Raw genomic sequence first — 24,416 nt, 5'->3', positions numbered from 1 at the left:
AATCTTGTCAAATGCCTTTTTTTGCATTTATTGAGATGCTCACATGACTTTTATCTTTCATTTTGTTAATGTGGCATATCCTTTTGATTGATTTGCAAATGTTGAGTCATCCTTGCATCCACTTGGTTATGGTGTATGGTCCTTTTAACATAGTGTTGAATTCAGTTTGCTAATTTGTATTCAAGATTTTTGGCCTGTAATTTTCTTGTAGCATCCTTATCTGGTTTTGGTATCACGGTAATAGTAGCCTCGTTAAATTAGTTTAGAAGTGTTCCTTTTTCTTTAATTTTTTGGAATAGTTTGAGATGAATAGGTATTAGATCTTCTTAGGATGTTTGATATTAATAGAATTCACCTGTGAAGCTGTCTGTTCCTGGGCTTTTTTGGGAGGGAGCTTTTGGATTACTGTTTGAAACTCTGTACTGGTGATTGGCCTATTTGTATTTTCTGTTTCTTCCTGGTTCAGTCTTGGAAGGTTGTATGATTTTAAGGATTTGTCCATTTCTTCTAGATTGTCTAACTTGGTGTCAGATGTTGCTTCTGTGTGGGGAATACCACAGAAAGTAACAAACTGCTGCCCTCTTATAATACCTTTGTAATACATTCTTATATTTTCTTGTCATCTATGAATAAACAGTGTAATTCTGTATAAATGTTGGTCATTCTCCTCAATTCTTTTTTGGAAGTAGATAGGCAAATAAATTTAGGAGAGAAACAAACTGGAAAGCATTGGTCTATATATAAAATTTCAGTCTGTTCCATTTCAGCACAAAGCTACTAGAAAAGCACAGTGCTGTACTCGGGTTTCCTTCAGACTATACCAGTCTTCTGCCTGTTACTGAAGATTTCCGTGGAGAGGAAAAGCACAGTGAAATCTGAAATTTTTTTGCTCTATTTATGTCTTTTCTTAGTTGTTAAACTTTCTCCTAGTTTGTATGTACTTTTCTCCTAGTTTATCTTTTGTTATTCTAAATATAGGATTTATTTTAATATAATATTAAGATTTATTTTACATTAGAATATGGAAGCTATTCTTTTTCTGTTGACAGTCATTTTGACAGACGTTAAAGGTCTAGTAAGAATTTTAATAGTCTCCTTTAAAACTTATTTCATAGATACAATTGTAAATTTTTATGCAGTACAAGGTTTATCCTAGTGCTGTTTTAGGAGTGCAAAAGAATCAGTCTTCACATGAATTTCTTTTCAGTTCAGTCGCTCAGTCGTGTCCAACTCTTTGCGACTCCATGCACTGCAGCATGCTGGGCCTCACTGTCCATCACCAACTCCTGGAGCTTACTCAAACTCGTGTCCGTCAAGTTCGCGATGCCATCCAACCGTCTCATCATCTGTCGTCCCCTTCTCCTCCTGCCTTCAGTCTTTCTCAGCATCAGGATCTTTTCAGATGAGTCAGTTCTTCACATCAGGTGGCCAAAGTATTGGAGTTTCAGCTTCAGCATCAGTCTTTCCAATGAATATTCAGGACTAGTTTCCTTTAGGATGGACTGGTTGGATCTCCTTGCAGTCCAAGGGACTCTTGTCTTCTCCAATAACAGAGTTCAAAAGTGTTAGTTCTTCAGCATTTAGCTCTCTTTATAGTCCAACTCTCACATCCATACATGACTATTGGAAAAATCATAGCTTTGACTAGATGGACGTTTGTTGGTAAAGTAATTTCTCTGCTTTTTAATGTGCTGTCTAGGTTGGTCATAACTTTCCTTCCAAGGAGCAAGTGTCTTTTAATTTCATGGCTGCAGTCACCATCTGCATTAATTTTGGAGCCTCCCAAAATAAAATCTGTCACTGTTTCCACTGTTTCCCCATCTATTTGCCATGAAGTGATGGGACCAGATGCCGTGAATTTAGTTTTCTGAATGTTGAGTTTTAAGCCAACCTTTTCACTCCCTTTCACTTTTCATTAAGAGGCTTTTTAGTTCTTCGCTTTCTGCCTTAACTGTGGTGTCATCCGCATATCTGAGGTTATTGATATTTCTCCTGGCAATCTTGATTCCAGTTCTTCTTCATCCAGTCTAGCATTTCTCATAATGTCCTCTGCATATAAGTTAAATAAGCATGGTGACAATATACAGCCTTGACGTACTCCTTTCCCGATTTGGAACCAGTCTGTTGATCCATGTCCAATTCTAAGTATTGCTTCTTGACCTGCATACAGGTTTCTCAGGAGGCAGGTCAGGTGGTCTGGTGTTCCCATCTCTTTCAGAATTTTCCACAGTTGTTGTGTTCCACACAGTCAAAGGCTTTGGCATAGTTAATAAAGCAGAAATAGATGTTTCTCTGGAACTCTCTTGCTTTTTTGATGATCCAGTGGATGTTGGCAATTTGATCTCTGGTTCCTCTGCCTTTTCTAAATCCAACTTGAACATCTGGAAGTCCCTCATTCATGTACTGTTGAAGCTTGGCGTGGAGAAATTTGAGCATTATTTTGCTGGCGTGTGAGATGAGTGCAATTGTGCGGTAGTTTGAGCATTCTTTGTCATTACCTTTCTTAGGGATTGGAATGAAAACTGACCTTTTCCAGTCCTGTGGCCACTGCTGAGTTTTCCAAATTTGCTGGCATGTTGAGTGCAGCACTTTCACGGCATCATCTTTTAGGATTTGAAATAGCTCAACTGGAATTCCATAACCTTCACTAACTTTGTTCGTAGGGATGCTTCCTAAAATTATGTATTCATGCAAAGTACTAGGCACAGTAGCGGAAGTGAAAGCTAGTAGCAGTAACCCTACCTGCTCACAAGCTAGTTTTTGAGGGTGAAATAAGAATAACATAGAATTGATATGAAAAGGACAAAGTTAGCCATGTAAAATTAAAACAGTATTGTTAATAGGGCTTCCTTGGTGGCTCAGATGGTAAAGTGTCTGCTTGCAATGCGGAAGACCTCAGTTCAATCCCTGGATTGGGAAGATCCCCTGGAGAAGGAAATGGCAACCCACTTCAGTACCTTTGCCTGGAAAATCTTATGGACACAGGAGCCTGGTAGGCTATAGTCCATGGGGTCGCAAAGAGTTGAACACAGCTGAGCGACTTCACTTTGCTTTTACTTTATTAGTAGTACCTAGTTTACGTTAATATGCGAGAGAATTCACTTACTTGACCATTTTCCTTTACTCAGTGCCTCTCATCATCTTTATAATTACATTATGTAGAAGAAAGAATAAAGAACAGCTAAGTTATGTACATATTTTCTGAATATTCTTGCTTTTGCATCTTAGAGACTCTTCTGATTAGATTTATGTGGAGTATTTTCCTATCTCATATAAAAATCTATTTTGGATACTAACATTAGTTTTAATTTCTTAATTCTAAATATTAAGATTTTCCAATATTTATTATGAAAATAAACTCATGAAATTTCTTTCTGGGCCAACTCAACTTCTTCCAGAATATACTAGAGCATATAAAGATATAACTACATTACATCAGTATTTTGACCATAGTAATACTAAGAGTGGGCTTCCTTGGTGGCTCAAATGGTAAAGAATCTGCCTTCAATGCCCGAGACCCAGGTTTGATCCCTGGGTCAGGAAGATCCCCTGGAGATAGTAAGAGTAGCATGAGGTCACTCTTTGGAGTTATTCCTATAAATACACCAACAAATAATTATCTCTTCAGAGAGATTTGGGCTTCCCTTGTGGCTCAGCTGGTAAAGAATCCGCCTGCAATGCGGGAGACCTGGGTTCAATCCCTGGGTTGGGAAGATCCGTTGGAAAAGGGAAAGGCTACCCAGTCCAGTATTCTGGCCTGGAGAATTCCATAGACTGTATTGTCCATGGGGTCGCAAAGAGTCGGATACGACTGAGCGACTTTCACTTCACTTCACTTCACTTCACTTCAGATAGATTGAAACCAGGAAGTCCATTTGCTCTCCAGATAATAAAGCATTTACTTAACTGTACTGATCTGAAGGAGCATAACAGGAAAAAGTAATTAAGACATTTGGATCCTTTATTCAGCTCTGCTACTCAGCTCTGTTATGTTGGGCAAATAGTTTAATCTCTCAGATATAGTTTCCTCATATGTAAAGAAAGAGGTTGATTTTTGAAGTCCCTGCTAGCCAGGAGGGCCTATGATTAGATTTCAATTTACATTGCATTCATGGGGTAGATTAAGAGGAATGGAAAAGAGACTAGAGTGAACAGGAAAGGGAGGCTGAGGGGAAGAAAGCCAAGAAGTCAAAGAAAGTGTAAATGAATACTTAGCGCTGTTCTAGTGAATTTTCATGTTAAAAGTATGAATTTGTTTTTAATTCAGTTGCCTAGTTGTGTCCTACTCTTTGCAATGCCATGGATTGCAGCCCACCAGGCTGCCCTGCCCTCACTGTCTCCCAGACTTCGCTCAAACTCATATCCATGCTAGCTAACCATCTCATCCTTTGTTGCCCTCTTCTTTTGCTTTCAGTCTTTCCCAGCATCAGGCTCTTTTCCAGTGAGTCACCTCTTCGCATCAGGTGGCCAAAGTATTGCAGCTTCATCATCAGTCTTGCTATGAATATTCAGGGTTGATTTCCTTTAGGATTAACTAGTTTGATCTCCTTGCTCTCCAAGGGACACTCAAAAGTCATCTCCAGAACCACAGTTCTAAAGCATCAGTTCTTTGCTCTCAGTCTTCTTTTTGGTCCAACTCTCAAATCTGTACATCAATCAGTCAGTTCAGTTGCTCAGTTGTGTCTGACTTTTTGCCACCCCATGGACTGCAGCACGCCAGGCCTCCCTGTCCATCACCAACTCCTGGAGTTTACTCAAACTCCTGTCCATTGAGTCGGTGATGCCTGTACATGACTACTGGAAAAACCATTACTTTGACTGTACGGACCTTTGTTGGCAAAGTGATGTCTCTGCTTTTTAATACGCTGTCTAGGCTTATCATAGCTTTTCTTCCAAGGAGCAAGCATCTTTTTTATTTTCATGGCTGCAGTCACTGTCCGCAGTCATTTTGGAGCCCAAGAAAATAAAATCTGTTATCCTTCCACTTTTTCCCCATCTATTTGCCATGAAGTGATGGGAGCAGATGCCATGATCTTCGTTCTTTGAATGTTGAGTTTTATGCCAGATCTTTCACTCTTCTTTCACCTTAATCAACATTTTTTTTTTTTTTTTTTTTACTTTCTTCCATTAGAGAGCTATCATCTGCATATCTGAGGTTGTTGATATTTGTCCTGGCAACTTTGATTCCAGCTTGTGATTCATCCAGCCCAGTGTTTCACATGATGTACTCTGCGTATAAGTTAAATAAGAAGGTTGACGATATACAGGCTTGATATACTCCTCACCTAGTTTTGAACCAGTCAGTTTTTCCATGTCTGGTTCTAACTGTTGCTTCTTGCCCCGAATACAGGTTTCTCAGGAAATAGGTAAGGTGGTCTGCTATTCCCATCTCTTTAAGAATTTTCCACAGTTTGTTGTGATCCACACAGTTGGAGGCTTCAGTGTGGTCAGTGAAATAGAAGTAGGTGTTTTTCTGGAATTCCCTCGCTTTCTTCGTGATCCAGTGAATGTTGACAATTTGATCTATGTCTCCTCTGCCTTTTCTAAATCCAACTTGTACATCTAGAAGTTCTTGGTTTATGTACTGATGAAGCCTACCTTGAAGGATTTTGAATGTTACCTTTTTGAGCATGTGAAATGAGTGCAATTGTATGAATGTCTGAACATTCTTTGGCATTGCCTTTCTTTGGGATTGAAGTGAAAACTGACCTTTTTCAGTCCTGAGGTCACTGCCGAGTTTTCCAAATTTGCTGACATGTTGAGTGCCGAACTTTAAGAGCATCACCTTTTAGGATTTGAAATAGCTCAGCTGGACTTCCATCACCTCCACTAGCTTTGTTCATAGTAATGCTTCCTAAGGCCCACTTACTTCACACTCCAGGAAAAATATGAATATATGTACATAAAGACTGTCTCTAGTTTTTTATTTTCAAATTGAGTTCTGCCTTTTTTTAGTTTTTATTTTTAACATTTGGATCTTCCCAACCCAGGGATCGAACCCAGGTCTCCTGCATTGCAAGTGGATTCTTTACCAGCTGAGCCACAAGAGAAGCCCAAGAATACTGGAGTGGATAGCTTGTCCTTTCTCCAGCGGATTTTCCCAACCCAGGAATTGAACCAGGGTCTCCAGCATGATTGCAGGCAGATTCCTTACCAACTGAGTTATCGGGGAGCCCCTTAATCTTTACTTTTAACACTTTATTGAAGTATAACCAAATGTACAGCACAGCGTTGTGTTAATTCCTGCTGCACAGGACAGTGGTTTATATATGTGTGTATTTATGACTGAACGATCCCAAGCAAGTGAAAGTGTTAGTTGCTCAGTTGTGTTCTTTGGGACCCCTGGACCATAGCCCACGGGGCTCCTTTGTCCGTGGGGATTCTCCAGGCAAGAATACTGGAGTAGGTTGCTGTTCTCTTCTCCAGGGATCTTCCTGACCCAGGGATTGAATGTGGGTCTCCTGCATTGCAGGTGGGTTCTTTACTGTCTGAGCCACCAGCGAAGCCCTTGTGGAATATATGTAAATATATATATATACAAACACACATACATATATGTATGTGTATATATATTCCTTTACCATTACAGTTTATCACAGGATATTGAATATAGTTCCATTCAGTAGGTCCTTATTGTTTATTCATCCTATTATATAAGAGCTTGCAAGACTGTTTCTGCCCTTGATTCTCTGTTTTGCTAATCATATCCACTGGTCTCAGTACAAAGGATGAATTGTCAGCTTCAGGGGTATGATACTGCGTTATTGGTGTGAGGGTAGAGGGAAAGTGGCAGGAAGTGGTCCATATAGTAGGTAGCAAGGACAACAGTGAAAGCAGATCACCAGAGAATCTGAACCAGGGCAAAAGAGTATGACTAAATAAAACTTTAAAGTTGTTTATCCCAAAATGTAGTCCGTGCTTTACTGTTAAGTAGCCACTGAATTACCCTGGGCTCAAGTTTGAGATTTAGAAAGCAGTACTGAACATGTAGAGGCTAATGTGAAACAGAAATGAAAATCTGTACGACCCCCAAAGTACAAATGAAATGGACAGGAATGTGGAATGAAGGGTAGAAAAATGACTCATCAATAAGTATGCTATTGTGATATCAGAAATTATATAGTTAAACAGGGAAGATGTTAGATAATATACAGGTATAAAGTTTGTGTCAGACCTTGCATCACACAACAGATACGTTCTAATAGTATGTAAGTTTATTTTGGATCTGTGAAATCGGTTTAATTGTGCTAAGAAAGCATACTGTTTTAAAGGATTCCTTACAGAGAGCAATTATACTGCAATTAATTTTTTAATAAATACAATATTCTTTATTGAGTTTACTTGACATAAAGTCCAGATACACGAATATGACCACAGTTAACATCATTACTGTATTTAATATTGTGGGAACACTAGCCAATGAAATCAAAGAGAAATTGTGATTACTTGAGTAATAACTCTTCTTCACACTAAGTATATTTTTACCCACATTGTACCCCTAGTTCCAAGCTCGACATTGCTAAGTTAGTGAGTTAAATGAATGAATAATGATAGCCACCAGTTCTGAGCACTGTGTTGAATGTTTTATTTACATTTTGTTTCATGTTCTCAGTTCAGAGTCATGTAATTACTCAGAAATCAAGAGCTAGTCAATGATACTGGGCTTGGTGGGAGATAACAGATATATAAAAAGATCCTGCACTTAGAGTTTATAGTCTTCTAAAAGCTAAATAAATGCTTTAACCAAACATAGAAAACATTGACATACTATTTGTGCATAGTTAATAGCAGTAGTGATGTTTGGTCTGATAAATCATGTCCTGTTTTAATGCAGTGATATAACACTCTCTTTATTGATATAATGCAGTTCTTTTTTTTGAGTTTAAAAAATGCAAATCATTTGCATTGTGAAATGTTCCCATTAGTTGCACCCTTTACATTAGAATTTCAGGTTGAGCAAGGGTCACTCTTCCGTAACTCCACAATTTTCTGTAATTCCACAAATTGTGGAGGAAGATTTTGATAAAGCATAGATCTGTGGCAAGAATAATTCTAATTTAATTCAAAGACTTTCTAAATAAGTAGAACAGTTCATGTGGTGGCAAAGAGTCGGACACAGCTTAGCAACTAAGTACTGAAAATGATGTCATAGCTTTTGGAACTTCCATCTCTACATGATGAAATTAAGGAGATAAAACCATACCAAAAATGCTTTTTTTTTTTTTTTTTTTTTTAATGCTTTTTATAAGTAAAAACTGTGGCTTTCTATAAGTAAAAAAGATTTTAGGCCTTTAAAAAAAAAAAACTGTTCAAAAGGTTTTCTCATAAGTTATGCAGGAGATGAGATAATTTGAAGAATAAAGCATCAGAAGAAAACATGTAGTGTTAGCATGTAGCTTTCTCCTCACCGCTCTTCAGGTAGAAAATATATCAGCACCTGGAAAACTTTGCGTAAGAATATGCACAATAAACTGATGCCATTGGATCTTTCACTGAAAGGTCATGTTAAAAAAGGTCAAATTTTGTTTTCATTTTGATAATTACTGGTCACTAGTGTATGTACTGTTTATTTCACTTTAGAATATTTTTATTATGTATGCTGAATGGTCTCAATGGACACGAGTTTGAGCAAGCTGTGGAAGATGGTGAAGGACAGGGAAGCCTGGTGTGCTGCAGTCCATGGGATTGCAAAGAGTCGGAAATGATGAGCAACTGAACCACAGCAAAATGCTAGTTTATGTTAAAATAACCATGTATGTTTCACATTTTATAAATTTATGTTTGTAGTTGCCATTTTGTAGTAAATTTTATATTTACAGAAATATATTTATGATCTATATTTTAAATGTTTTAGTTTCACTTATTTCTTTTTAAAGAAATTGCTGGATTCCAAACACTTTAAAATACTGGAATTAAAACTGTTATTTTAATATTAAATAAAGTAAATGCCCAAATAAAGAAATACTGGTATTAAAATTAGTATTTTAGTACTGAATCAAATAAATACTGAAAACAAATACTTTTGTAGTAAAAACTGCACATATTCATTGCATATACTTTTTGCATCTGTGGTGGTTTTGGTTCAGTTGCTAAGTCGTGTTTGACTCTTCGCGACCCCACGGACTGCAGCACGCCAGGTTTCCCTGCCCTTTACTGTCTCTTGGAGTTTGTTCAAACTCATGTCTGTTCAGTTGTTGATGCCATCCAACCATTTCATCCTTTGTGGCCTGCTTCTCCTCCTTCCCTCAGCACAGCATCAGGGTCTTTTCCAGTGAGTCTGCTCTTCACCTCAGGTGGCCAAAGTATTGGAGCTTCAGCATCAGTGCTTCCAGTGAATATTTAGGGTTGATTTCTTTTGGGATTGACTGGTTTGATCTCCTTGCTGTCCAAGGGAGACTCAGGAGTCTTCTCCAGCAGCACAGGTTGAAAGCATAAGTTCTTTCAAGCTCAGCCTTCTTATGGTCCAACTCTGAAATTTGTACAAAACTACTGGATAAACAATAGCTTTGACTGTAACGGAACTTGATTGGCAAAGTGATGCCTCTGCTTTTAAATTTGCTGTCTAGGTTTGTCATAGTTTTTCTTCCAAGGAGCAGGTGTCTCTTAATTTCATGACTATAGTCGTGTCTGCAAGAAAATAAAACCTGCTGCTCTTTTCACTTTTTTCCAATCTATTTGCCATGAAGTGATAGAAAAGATGCCATGATCTTCGTTTTTTGAATGTTGAATTTTAAGCCAGCTTTTTCACTGTCCTCTTTCACATTCTTCAAGAGGCTGTTTAGTTCCTCTTTACTTTCTGCCCCTACAATGTTGTCAATCTGCATATCTGAGGTTATTGATGTTTCTCCCGGCATTCTTGATTCCAACTTGTTATTCACCCAGCCCGGCATTTTGCATGATATACTCTGCATGAAAGTTAAATAAGCAGGGTGACAATAATCAGCCTTCATGTATTCCTTACCCAATTTTGAGCCAGTTTGTTGTTCCATGTCCAGTTCTAACTGTTGCTTCTTGACTTCCATACAGGTTTCTCAGGAGATAGGTAAGGTGGTCTGGTGTTCCCATATCTTCAAGAATTCTCCACAGTTTGTTGTGATCCACACACTCAAAGGCTTTGGTGTAGTCATGAAACAGAATAGATGTTTTTCTGGAATTTCCTTGCTTTTTCTACGATCCGGTGGATGTTGGCAATTTGATCTCTGGTTCCTCTGCCTTTTCTAAACCCAGCTGTACATCTAGAAGTTCTCTGTTTAATACTGCTGAAGCTTAAGTTGGAGGATTTTGAGCATTATCTTGCTAGCATGTGAAAAGAGTTAATTGTATGATAGTTTGAACATTCTTTGGCATTGCCCTTCTTTGGGATTGGAGTGAAAACTGACCTTTTCCAGTCCTGTGGCCACTGCTGAGTTTTCCAGATTTTCTGACATATTGAGTGCAGAACTTAATAGCATCATTTTAGGATTTGTAATATCTAAGCTGGACTTCCATCACCTCCACTAGCTTTGTTCATAGTTCTGCTTCCTAAGGCTCACATGACTTCACACTCCTGGATTTCTGGCTCTAGGTGAGTGACCACACCATCATGCTTATCCAAGTCATTAAGATCGTTTTTGTGTATTTATGACATACATATACACGCACCTTTTTGTGTATGTGTGGTATGTTTTGTAAAAAACAAAAACAACAACACATAACTGAAAAAGTACACTTCATAAACTATGCTTTATATTTGAGTATTCAGAGAAAAGAGAATTCTAGTGAATTCAGTTATTTTAGAAGCATATGGAATAAGAATTTAAAAATTTTTTCACCTTTGAAAATATTTTATATAAAATTTTTTATGTGATCTGTCATTTAGAAATTTGTAGCTTGAAAATAAAAATCGTCCGAGTGACTTGTCAAAGAACCGTATCACTTGCTTTCTGTGTGCATATAGTAGAACTATTTCAGAAATTAATTGGATGGTTTTTGTTCTAGAAAGTTGGTTGTTTTTAGGAAAGATACTCTAAGTATTGAACTTAAAAAGGACATTTGCTCAGAATAGGAAGAGTTCATGCTTTACATGGCTTTATATCTAGTTACTAATCCATTTTGTTCAATAGAATTTATAGATTGTCCACATAAGATTTCTGTATCATATATTTGGTTAACAAGTATAGAGGGAATTTGGACAATAGCATACTTAGTTTTGGTAGCCACTTCTGTTATTTCTTAGAAAATGAACCATATAGACTTAGGTGATACCTTCCATTTTGATAGTAGCTGCTTTTAACAGAAGTTTTCAGAATTACTTCATTTTTTTTCCTGCTTTTGATTATATAGTTTCTTCTCCCTGGAATGTCATCTTCTCTTGTTTCTAAGTGTTCACATCCTACCTATTTTTCAGGACTTAGTTTAAAATTTATCTTTTTACCCATAGCTAGCATCTTGCCCAGTGGTGAAAGATTTGAAAGTTTTCCCTCTAAGAACAGGAACAACACAAATATACCTTCTTTCATTACTTCTGTTCAGTGTAGTACTGGGAGTTTGTGCCAGAGAAATTATGCAAGAAAGGAAATGAAAGATACCCAAATCTCATCAACATAAGTAAAATTATCTCTGTTCACAGGTGACATGATCTTTTATGTAAGAATCACTAAATATTCCAGAAAAAACTTTTAAAACTAATATAAACAAACTCAGCAAAATTATAGGGTACAAAATCACCACTCCCAACTTGGTTGGATTTCTACACACTAACAATGAACAATTTGAAAGAAAATTAAGAAAATAATTCCAGTTAAAATTGCATCAAGAATACCTAGGAATGAATAACTGAGGAGGTGGAAGAGTTATCCGTTGAAAACAATAAAACATTGCTGAAAGATATTAACAAGATATAAATAAATAGATGTCCATACTAGCCAAAGGACAACCCACTCCAGTGCTCTTGCCTGGAAAATTTCATGGACAGAGGAGCCTGGTAGGTTACAGTCCATAGGGTAGCAGAGTTGGACACAACTGAGTGACTTCTCTCACTATACTAGTCAGAACATTTTACAGATTCTATCTCTGTCAAGATCCCCGTGAAGTTTTTTTGCAGAACAGAAACATCAATTCTAAAATTCATATGAATTCTCAAGAGATACCAAGGAGCCAAGAGAATCTTGAAAAAGAAGAACATACTTTGAGAGCTGACATTTACTGATTTCAAGACTTATTACAGAGGTACAGTATGGTACTGGAATACAGATAGACATTAAAGACTGATGGAATAGCGTAGAAAGCCCAAAATAAATCCTCACCTGCACGATTAAATTATTTTCAATAAAGGTGCCAACTCCTTTCATTGGGACCTCTTCAGCTGGGAAAGCTGAATAGCCACGTGCGAAAGAATGAATATGAATCTTTACATGTAAAAAAAATTGAGTCAGCATTAATATGAATCAATAGCTAAATGTAGAAGCTAAAGTTATAAAAAGCCTTAGAAGAAAACATGGGAGAGTTTCATGACATTAGATTTGGCACTGATTTCTTGGATGTGATACCAAAAACATATCAAAAGAGAAAATAGGTAAATTGGACTTCAAAATTGGACTTGATAAAAATTGAAAACTTCTGTGCATTAAAGAATGCTATCAACATAGTAAAAAGGCAATACAGAGAATAGGAGAAAATACTTGCAAAAATATATGTGAATAGGGATTAATGTGCAGAATATGTAACTCTTACAACTCGGCAACAACAAACAAACTTAAACAACCCTATGAGAAATGGCTAAAGCATTTGAATAGACATTTCTTTAAAGAAGATCTACAGTTGACCAGTAAACACATGACAGGATATTCAGTGTCACTGATCATTAGGGAAATGCAATTCTGAATTACTGAATTACAGTTTGACCTTAAAGGGGGAAGAAGGGGAGAAGGAAGGAAGATTGAATAGAAGCATCTTAGGCTACAGTGAAGTTCTAAAGAGAATTTGACAAGGAGGAATTTGTCAAGGAGTTTTTGAGCCAAATTCATCTGTTGGAAGATTCTTTGGTCTCCCTCAACCAGATCTTTCTTCATATCCCTGCCTTCCTTGCTGTGTGGGAACAGTTAGTGGTGGCGAGCCTGGTAGCTGGGGCGCTGGTCAGCTAGTTCCCTGTGGTTAGAAATCTTGAGAGCCATATTCTCATAACCACAGGACCATCTTCTTATAAGTTATTTTTTACTTTTTGTGCAAAATTATGACCTGCTAAATTATTGTCTTTAAAAGACATGGCTCTATTAATTAAGGACTTGGTATTCATTTATAAACCATACTTGGAGAGATTGAAGAATTGTTATATTTTTTTGTGTTGTTGTATATATGTCTATATATATTTGATGCTTACTGATTAAAATTATGTTTGCAAAAGAGGAAGAGATGGTCTTTTTTCCCCCTTCAAATCTCTTAATACTGTGGCTGCTAAGTCGCTTCAGTTGTGTCCGATGCTGTGTGACCCCATAGACGGCAGCCCACCAGGCTCCCCCGTCCCTGGGATTCTCCAGGCAAGAACACTGGAGTGGATTGCTATTTCCTTTTCCAGTGCATGAAAGTGAAAAGTGAAAGTGAAGTCACTCAGTCATGTCTGACTCTTAGCGACCCCATGGACTGCAGCCTACCAGGCTCCTCCATACATGGGATTTTCCAGGCAAGAATACTGGAGTGGATTGCCATTGCCTTCTCTGTCCTCTTAATACTACTATATCCTTATTCCTAATTAATGACCTTGCCTCCTATTTTACTGAAAAGAATAGAAGTGATCATAAGAGAATTTTCCACAGACTACTACCACCAACTACCACAAGCTACTACACACCAAACTTGTGTCCATTTACTCTGCCTTCTCTTCTGTTACTGTAACTGAACTGCCTGTGGTTTTAGCAAAGATTAGTCCCTTCACTTAGGTGTGCATCTGCTTTTACCTACTCAGTGTCCATTGCTCCAGTTCTTCCTTCTATATTATCAGTTTTTCTTTTATTTGTATTATTTCTACTAGTATATGATCATATTGTTTCTTATACTAAAGTCCACCTACATTTAACCTCACTTCTTTCTTTAGCTAATCATCCCATATCTCTTCTCTCCTTGAAAGCAGAGTTCTTCAAAGTGGTGTCTGTATACACTGTTTCTAATTTCTTTCTTCCTAATCTTTTAAAAATCCATTTTAGTCAGACTTTTGCCCTTACTACTTCAATAAAACTGCTCTTGTTAAGGTTGTCAGTGATCTGCATATTGCTAAATCCTGGTGGTCAGTTTTTAGTCCTCATATTACTTTGAGTAGCACTTGACTGGAAAAGGTCAGTTTTCATGCCAATCCCAAAGAAAGGCAGTGCCAAAAAATGTTCAAACTACTGCACAATTGCACTCATCTCACATGCTAGCAAAGTAATGCTCAAAATTCTCCAAGCCAGGCTTCAACAGTATGTGAACTATGAAATTCCAGATGTTCAAGCTGGATTTAGAAAAAGCAGAGGAACCAGAGATCAAATTGCCAACATCCACTGGATCATCAAAAAAGCAAGAGAGTTCCAGAAAAACATCTACTTTTGCTTTATTGACTATGCCAAAGCCTTTGACTGTGTGGATCACAACAAACTGTGGAAAATTCTTCAAGAGATGGGAATACCAGACCACCTGATCTGCCTCTTGAGAAACCTGTATGCAGATCAAGAAGCAACAGTTAGAACTGGACATGGATCAACAGACTGGTCCCAAATAGGGAAAGGAATATGTCAAGGCTGTATATTGTCACCCTGCTTATTAAACTTCTATGCAGAGTACGTCATGAGAAATGTTGGGCTGGATGAAGCACAAGCTAGAATCAAGATTGCCAGGAGAAATATCAATAACCTCAGATAGGCAGATGACACCACTGTTATGGCAGAAAGCGAAGAACTAAAGAGCCTCTTGATGAAAGTGAAAGAGGAGAGTGAAAAAGTTGGCTTAAAACTCAACATTCAGAAAACAAAGATGATGGCATCTGGTCCCATTGCTTCATGGCAAGTATATGGGAAAACAGTGGAAACAGTGACAGATGTTATTTTTGGGGGCTCCAAAATCAATGCAGATGGTGACTGCAGCCATGAAATTAAAAGATGCTTGCTCCTTTGGAAGAAAAGCTATGACCAACCTAGACAACATATTAAAAAGGGGAGCCATTACTTTACCAACAAAGGTCTGTATATTCAAAGCTATAGTTTTTCCGGTAGTCATGTATGGATGTAAGAGTTGGACTATAAAGAAAACTGAGTGCCCAAGAATTGATGCTTTTGAACTGTGGTGTTGGAGAAGACTCTTGAGAGTCCCTTGGACTGCAAGGAGATCCAACCAGTCCATTCTAAAGAAATCAGTCCTGAATATTCATCGGAAGGACTGATGCTGAAGCTGAAACTCCAATACTTTGGTCACCTGATGGGAAGAACCGACTCCTTGGAAAAGACCCTGATGCTGGGAAAGATTGAAGGTGGGAGGAGAAGGGGACAACAGAGGATGAGATGGTTAAATGGCATCACTGACACAGTGGACGTGATTTGAGTAAGCTCCAGGAGATGGTGATGGACAGGGAAGCCTGGTGTACTGCAGTCCATGGAGTTGCAAAGAGTTGGACACAGCTGAGAGACTGAACTGACTGACAAAGTACATCATTTCCTCCTTGAAATAATGCATTATTCATGTGGTTTCCAAGATACCAAACTTTTCTGGTTTTACTCTTAACCTTACTGGTCATTCATTCCTTCTCAGTGTCTTTTGCTGGTTCCTCCTCAATCCTTTGACCTCTAATTGTTGTTATGCAACAGAGCTTAATTGAGATTGCATCCAGGATCATGTTTTACCATATGTCTTTGGGGAGACCACTTCTGTTGAATTCCAAGCATGTTATTTAAGCACCTACTCAACATGTCTACCTGAATGTCCAAGGATATCAAACATAACTGTAAAATCAAAATATTTGTTTTTACTTTGACCAAACTTGTTCACTTGTTCTCCCAGTTTAGTTCAAAGCACTATATCCCTCTAGTTCATTGTGCTCAGAATTGATGTCTCTCTTTCACAGCGCATACACAAGACACTGTAAAATTTCATTGGCACTGCCTTCAGAATATATCCAAAATTTTACCAATTCATGCCACTCTGCTGCTTCTACCCTGGACTAGCCAGCTTATCCCTGGTATGGATTACTACAGTAGCCTGTCTCAATGTCTCTCTTGCTTTGAAATGATTTTTATCAGCATAGATGCCAGAGTGATCTGTTTAAAAACCTGTTAGGCTTATGCTCAAGACCATGCGGTGTGTTTTCATCTCACTCTGTCTTAAAGCCAAGCCCTTATAATGGAAAGTAAGGCATGTGTGATCTGCATTCTGACCCCCCACACCTACATTTCAACTGTCACTACTCTTCTCTTTCTCCTGTTCATTCAGCAGATGTTGCTTATTCTCGCTCTTCCTGGAATACATCAAGCATACGCAGGCTTAGGGTCTTGAATATTATAACAACCAAACCGGAAACTGTGTTAGTTCTTTAGGTAAGCAGAAGCATTAAGGGTATGTATGGACTGTTACTCAAAGTAATAGGCAGGAAGGCAGAATAAAAACATGTGTTTACAGTGAAGAATTGAGTTGGAGAATGATGAAATAGGTTCTGAGTGCTTCTCTTTAGTGAGGTAAGAAGCAAGATGACTAGCTGAGAGAGAGAGAGGATATGGTCCAAGTTTTAAGTGAAGAAGCAAGGTTTAAAATAGTTGGTTAGTAGTGATGTAGTGAATGGTTTCAGGCTAAGTAGCATTAAAACCTATTAAGTTAATAGGCACAGACTTCCAAGTATGACCTGTCAGCATAGTTACTTCTTTTTCTTTTTTTTTTAATGTTGCTTTAGTGGGGTGGGAAAGGGTTGATGAAGAATTAAATATAAAACTAGGGTTGAAATCTGACAAAGCGAGAGGGCAAGGACATTCAGACTCTTTGCAAGAAGTGATTATAGTGATGATTTAGGAATCCAAGCTGTAAAAATGGAGATGAAAACAGGAGTGGGTCGAGGAATAGTAATAAAATGTGAGGATCCATGGATTGAGGTCACTTGAGGGGACAGAATTACAAACTTTGGGGTACTAGAGATATTGAGTTGATAGGGCTAGCTATCTGAGAAATGAGATTCTTAAAATTTATTGGGGAGAGAGGAGTGAGGCTAACGACAGTGGAGATAACTGTTGGATTGAGTTCCTACGTAGTAGATGAGAAAGTTCTATGAAGTAAAAAATAGACAGAGGGATGTTGGAAGGATAACCTGGATAGATTCTGAAGTCACTAAGAGCTTAATATGTGAGTTTCCCAAACAAACAAGTTTGCATCTGTCTTTTAAAAAAATAAAACCACAAGAAAATTCAAATAAGTAAGGTAATTTTTAAAAACCTAAGTTCATCAGTTTACTTTGGAGGCAGATATTGTTGACCCTAAATTGTAAATCGATTTCTCAGATCCATGAGACTTAAAGAAGAAATTTACACAGTCCCTTATGAATCAGAGAATGGGAAAAGTCAGTTCTGTTAGATCTTAAAAACGTTTTCAGTAGTACTTAGGTATTCAGAAGTGCTGGAAAAACGTTGGCAGAAAATTGGAGCCATAGAGTAAGCCCAAACTAGGACAGCAAAGTCATTATTCTGCTTTTTAATGAAGAGAGTCTTTTTTTAAATAGTTGTGACCATTGGTGCTTTACTAAAAGCACTTTACTGGAACTTCATTTGGATGCAAGGCTTTACCAAAGTAATTAGGAAAACAAGGATTGAATATTTAGTAGTAACTTCTAAAACTTTACCATATTTTGTGATACATAAGACAGTTCTTTTTATTTAAATTACATTAAATATATCACTATATAGATAACATAAAATTGAGTAAATATAGTATTTATTACTACCTTATTTCTCCAAGTAGAATCTTGGAGCAACATATAATTCATTTGATTTACACTGAATGGTGTAGACATTTAAGTTGGTGTTGATGCCAGCCTTAATTTAGAATGTTTTCCTTGTGCTCACAAATGAGTAAGGGAAAATAGCTTTAAACATTTTACAAAATTAAAAGACAGTGCCTGAAGGAAACAAGAACTTTCTTGGGTTTAAAAATGAAATGGTTAGATTTAATCACTGTACACCTCTGATAGAGAGATACATTTCACAGAAGCTATGGTAAGAGTAAATGTTTTAGAAAAGGAAGTAAGGCGATGACTAAGGCACGGAAATGGAAGAAGTTGGACTGACTATAGTAATCTAGAATAAGTCCTAGAATTAAGAGCATTGCTAAAAGTGGAAAGAATAAGGAAGTGTGAGGATAAGTTACCTATTTTGATGACAATATTTTTATTTCTAATCTATAGGTGGTTTCAGAATAATGCTTAATTCTTTAGTTTGTCTTTCCACAACATTTTCTAGCAGGGAGACGTATGAAGGCTTTAGGAGATACTACTTTTGAAGAACTGAAGTCTTAGGATTCTGATTCTAATTTTTTTATTTGAGCTTTGTACTTTATTTTGTGGTAGTAAGAATCATTCCTCCATCTCCAGCCATCTTCTCTCATGCTTCCAAATTGTTTTGCAGACTAATGCTAAGACTACTAAAGAAAGAGTAAATGACTTCTTATCAGAAATGTTGTAAAGAATGGTTATGACATTCAGTATGTGTTTGTATTAGGCAGTTTCTAACTTTGAGATTTTTTATTTGTTCCTTTCATCAAAGTTTCCAGTGAGCCAAAAAATTCTTCCAGGCTTATATTTCTCTACTGATAAAAGAAATGCATCATTTTAAGTAATACTATTCACAACTGTTACTCATTTAGATACTAAGAATATAAAACTGGCAGTGATTTAAAAAGATAATCTCTCTAGCTAGTTATGTGTGAGCAAGTCAGGTAAGCATTCTGGGCATCAGCTTCAATATTGATAAAATGAAGGGTCTAGAACCATTGTTTAATAATAAACATTAATTACTATATTCTTATTTATCAAATAATAGCATGTTGTGGTAGAAAGAAAATGAGATTGGAGTCAGAGGTTGAAGTCTTTAATTTCAGAAGCTTTTTCCTATTTGTAAAATGCTATATCAGTAGAGTTTTGCAGGTGATATCTGGTAATATATGTAAAACTTTGTAAGTTCAAAAGTATATATATTATAAATAGAATGGTTATTCAGTCAGGGAGTAAGTGCCTTGTATGTGCTGGACTGTGTGATAAAGTTCACTTTGTTATCTTTTCTGATTTTAAAATTTATTAAGTCACTGAATTCCATAAAAATATTGAAATCATTATGAGTAAATGAATTTGTTTCACTGCTTGTTTTTTAATTTTTTGAAAATTTATTGAAGTATAGTTGATTTATAATGTGTTTAATTTTTGCTGTATAGTAAGGTGAGACTCAGTTATACATAATTATATTTAAAAATTTTCCATTATGGTTTACCATAGGATATTGAATATAGTTCCCTGTGTTGTACAGTAGGACCTTGTTGTTTATCCATCCTGTGTTTGCTTTTACTAATCTCAAACTCCCTGCCCTTCCCTCCTCTACCCCTCTCTCCTTTGCAGCCACAAGTCTATTCTCTATACCTGTGAGTCTGTTTTTGTTTCATAGATATGTTCATTTATGTCATATTTTAGATTCCACACATAAGTGATATCCTTTGGTATTCCTTTGGTATTTGTCTTTCTGACTCCTCAGTATGATAATTTCTAGGTCCGTTCATATTGCTGCAAATGGCATTATTTTAATTTTTTTTTTTTTTAGTGGCCATGTAGTATTCCATTGTGTGTGTGTACCACATCTTCTTATTCATTCATCTGTTAATGGCCATTTAGTTTGCTTCCATGTCTTGGCTATTTTGAATAGTGATTGGGGTGCATGTATCCTTTTGAACCATGTTTTTCTCTGGATATATGCCCAGGAGTGGGATTGCTGGATCATGCAGCAACTCTAGTTTTTTCAGAACCCTGCATACTATTTTCCATAGTGAAGTGGAAGTCGCTCTGGCATGTCCGACTCTTTGCAACCCCATGGACCATAGAGTCCATGGAATTCTCCAGGACAGAATACTAGAGTGAGTAGCTGTTCCTTTCTCAAGGGACCTTCCCAACCCAGGGATCAAACCGAGGTCTCCCATGCTGCAGGCAGATTCTTTACCAGCTGAGCCATCAGGGAAGCCCTGTTTTCCATAGTGGCTCTAGTAGTTTACATTTCCCCAACAGTGTAGGAGCATTCCCTTTTCTTCACACCCTCTTCACCATTTATTATTTGTAGACTTTTTAATGAAGGCTAATCTGATTGGTGTAAACTGGTACTTCATTGTAATTTTGATTTATATTTCTCTAATAATTAGTGATGTAAAGCTAATTTTTGTATACCTGTTGCCCATCCATATGTTGTCTTTAGAGAAATGTCAGTTTAGTTCTTTGGCCCATTTTTTGATTGAGTTGTTTCTTTGTTATTGAATTATAGGAGCTGTACAGAGGGAATGTAGCTTAACATACATAACAAGAGCTATTTATGACAAACCCACAGCCAGTATAATACTCAATAGTGAAGAGCTGAAAGCCTTCCCAGTAAAATCGAGAACAAGACAAGGATTCTCCCTTTACCGCTTCTCTTAAACTTAATATTGGAAGTCGTAGCCACAGCATTCAGAAAAGAAAAAGAAATAAAAGATACTCAGATTGGTAGAGAAGAGGTAAAATTGTCATTATACGCAGATGACACAATACTGTAATAGAAAAAAACCCTAAAGGCTTCACACAGAAACTACTAGAACTGATAAATGAATTCAGCAAGGTAGCAACATACAGAAATTGGTGGCATTTTAAAATATTAACGGTGAAATACCAGAAAGAGAATGTAAACAATCCCTTATGAAATTGCATCAAAAAAATAAAATTCTTAATAATAAACCTCACCTAGGAAATGGCAACCCACTCCAGTGTTCTTGCCTGGAGAATCCCAGGGACGGGGGAGCCCAGTGGGCTGCTGTCTATGGGGTCGCACAGAGGCGGACACGACTGAGGTGACTTAGCAGCAGCAGCAGGAGGAGGTAAAAGACTTATATACTGAGAACTATAAAACATTAATAAAGGAAATTGAAGATGACTTAAAGAAATGGAAAGATATCCCTTGCTCTTGGATTCGAAGAATTGTTGCTGTTGTTCAGTCACTCAGTTGTGTCCAACTGTTTGTGACCCCATGGACAGCAGCACATCAGCCTTCCCTGTCATTCACCATCTCCTGGAACTTGCTCAAACTCATGTCCATTGGGTCAGTGATGCTGTCTCACCATCTTGTCCTATGCTGCCTGCTTCTCCTTTTGCCTTCAGACTTTCCCAGCATCAGCGTCTTTACCAGTGAGTCGGCTCTTCTCATCTGGTGGCCATAGTGTTGAAGCTTCAGCTTCAGCATCAGTCCTTCTGATGAATATTCAGGGCTGATTTTCTTTAGGATTGACTGGTTTGCTCTTTTTGCAGTCCAAGGGACTCTTAAGAGTCTTCTCCAATACCAGAGTTCAAAAGCATCAATTCTTTGGGGAAAAGAATTTGAAAAATAATACACTTATATGTATAACTGAGTCACTTTGCTGTACTCCTGAAACTGTGATGTTGAATGGTTTCCCTTGGAAACGAACTGAGATCATTCTGTCCTTTTTGATGTTGCACCCAAGTACTGTATTTCGGACTCTCTTGTTGATTATGAGGGCTACCCTCTTTCTTTTCCAGGATTCTTGCCCACAGTAGTAGGTATAATGGTCATCTGAATTAAATTCGCCCATTCCCATCCATTTTAGTTCACTGATTCCTAAGATATCATTGTTTACTCTTGCCATCTCCTGCCTGACCATGTCCATTCAACATCATAGTAATCCAAGTATATGCCCCAACCACTGATGCCAAAGAAGCTGAAGTTAATCAGTTCTGTGAAGACCTACGAGACCTAGAACTAACACCAAAAAAAGATGTCCTATTTATCATAGGGGATTAAAATGTAAACGTAGGAAATCAAGAGATACCTGGAGTAACAGGCGAGTTTGGCCTTGGAGTACAACGTGAAGCAGGGCAAAAGCTAACAGAATTCTGCCAAGAGAACGCACTAGTCATAGCAAACACCCTTTTTCAACAGCACAAGAGATGACTTTGCACATGACATCACCAAGTCAGATTGATTACATTCTTTGCAGCTGAAGATGGAGAAGCTCTATACAGTCAGCAAAAACAAGACCTGGAACTGACTGTGGCTTAGATAATCAGCTTCTTATAGCAAAATTCAGGCTTAAACTAAAGGAAGTGGGGAAAACCACTAGACCAGTCAGATATGACCTAAATCAAATCCCCTATGATTATACAGTGGAGGTGAAGAATTTACCAAATCTAATCCCTTGATTAGATCTGGTAAATAGAGTGCCTGAAGAACTATGGTCAGAGGTTCGTGATATTGTATAGGAGGCATTGACCAAAACCATCCCAAAGGAAATGAAGTGCAAGAACGCAAAGTGATTGTATGAGGAGGCTTTACAAATAGCTGAGGAAAGAAGAAAAGCAAAAAGCAAGGATGAAAGGGAAAGGTATACCCAACTGAATGCTGAGTTCCAGAGAATAGCAGGGAAAGACAGTAAGGCCTTCTTCAATAAACAATTCAAAAAGAAATAGAGGAAAACAACAGAATGTGAAAGACTAGAGATCTCTTCAAGCAAATTTGAGATATCAGAGGAATGTTTTATGGAAAGGTGGGTTCAATAAAGGACGGAAACAGCAAAGACCTAATAGAAACAGATCAAGAAGAGATGGCAAGAATACATGAAAGAACTGTACAAAAAAGGTCTTAATGACGCGGATAACCACGATGGTGTGGTCACTCACCTAGAGCCTGGCATCCTGGAGTGTGAAGTCAAGTGGGCCGCAGGAAGCACTGCTGCCAATAAAGCTAGTGGAAATGATGGGATTCCAACAGAACTGTTTGAAATCCTAAAAGATGATGCTATTAAAGTGCTGCAGTCCATATGTCAGCAGATTTGGAAAATCCAGCAGTGGCCACAGGACTGGAAAAGGTCATTCTTCATCTCAGTTCCCAAGAAGGGCAGTACTAAAGAATGTTTAAACTGTCAGACAGTTGCACTCATTTCCCATGCTAGTAAGGTTATACTCAAAATCGTTCAAGCTAGGCTTCAGCAGTATGTGAACCAAGAACTTCCAGATGTACAAGCTGGGTTTAGAAAAGGCAGAGGAACCGAGATCACATTGATAGCATTCACTGGATCATAGAGAAAGCAAGGGAATTCCAGAAAAACATCTACTTCTGTTTCATTGACTACCCTAAAACCTTTGTGTGCATCATAACAAACTGTGGAAAACTCTTATTAAAGAGATAGAAATATCAGACCATCTTACCTGTCTCCTAAGAAACCTATATGCAGGTCAAGAAGCAACAGTTACGACCTTACATTGAACAACTGGTCCAAAATTGAGAAAGGAGTGTGACAGGGCTGTGTGCTGCTCCCCTGTTTATTTAACTTACATGCAGAGTACATCATCCGAAATGTGGAGCTGGATGACTTACAACCTGGAATCAAGATTGCTGGGAGAAATATAAACAACCTCAGATATGCAGATAATAGATGGCATTCTAATGGCAGAAAGCGAAGAGGAACTAAACCTCTTGATGAGGGTGAAAACTGGCTTAAAACTCAGTATTAAAAAACTAAGATCATGGCATCTGGTCCTGACACTTCATGGCAAGTAGAAGGGGGAAAGGTGGAAGCAGTGACGATTTCCTCTTCTTGGGCTCTAAAATCTCTGCGGATGGTGACTGCAGCCATGAAATTAGAAGACGATTGCTTCTTGGCAGGAAAGCTATGACAAACCTAAACCATGTATTAAGAAGCAAAAACATCACTTTGATGACAAAGGTTCATATAATCAAGGCTGTGTATGTATGGATGTGCAAGTTGGACCATAAAGAAGGCAGAGTGCCGAAGAATTGATGCTTTTGAACTGTGGTGCTAGAGAATACTCTTGAGAGACTCTTGGGCTGCAAGGAGATCAAACCGGTCAATCCTAAAGGAAATCAACCCTGAATACTCATTAGAAGGACTGATGCTGAAGTTGAAGTTCCAATACTTTGGCCATCTGATGCGAACAGCTGACACTGGAACTGGGAAGGATTGAGGACGAAAGGAGAAGAGGGCGACAGAGAATGAGATGGTTGGATGGCATCACCGATTCAGTGGATATAAACTTGGGCAAACTCTGAGATGGTGAGGGACAGAGAGGCCTGGCATGCTGCAGTCCATGAGGTCACAAAGAGTTGGACATGACTTGGCTGTTAACAACAAAAAGGAAAGATGTGAAGATTATTCTCAACAGGAAGAATAGTGTTTTATGAAAAAAC

At 37.8% G+C, this 24,416-nt stretch overlaps 1 protein-coding gene and 1 non-coding gene across 3 annotated transcripts in view; both read left to right on the top strand.

Annotated features, from left to right (window-relative positions):
- The window catches only part of FNBP1L (formin binding protein 1 like), a 114,749-nt gene that overhangs the window by 32,813 nt on the left and 57,520 nt on the right, over positions 1–24,416 (top strand). The gene's annotated exons all lie outside the window — the stretch shown is intronic.
- LOC133041910 (U5 spliceosomal RNA) lies at positions 798–913 on the top strand. Its single transcript, XR_009689448.1, has one exon. It is a non-coding gene; the product is annotated as a U5 spliceosomal RNA (small nuclear RNA).

This window comes from Dama dama, chromosome 20 (assembly GCF_033118175.1).
Source record: "Dama dama isolate Ldn47 chromosome 20, ASM3311817v1, whole genome shotgun sequence".
Lineage (NCBI taxonomy): Eukaryota > Metazoa > Chordata > Mammalia > Artiodactyla > Cervidae > Dama > Dama dama.
Note: the sequence above shows the minus strand (reverse complement) of the source record. Positions and strands in the feature narration are given on the sequence as shown.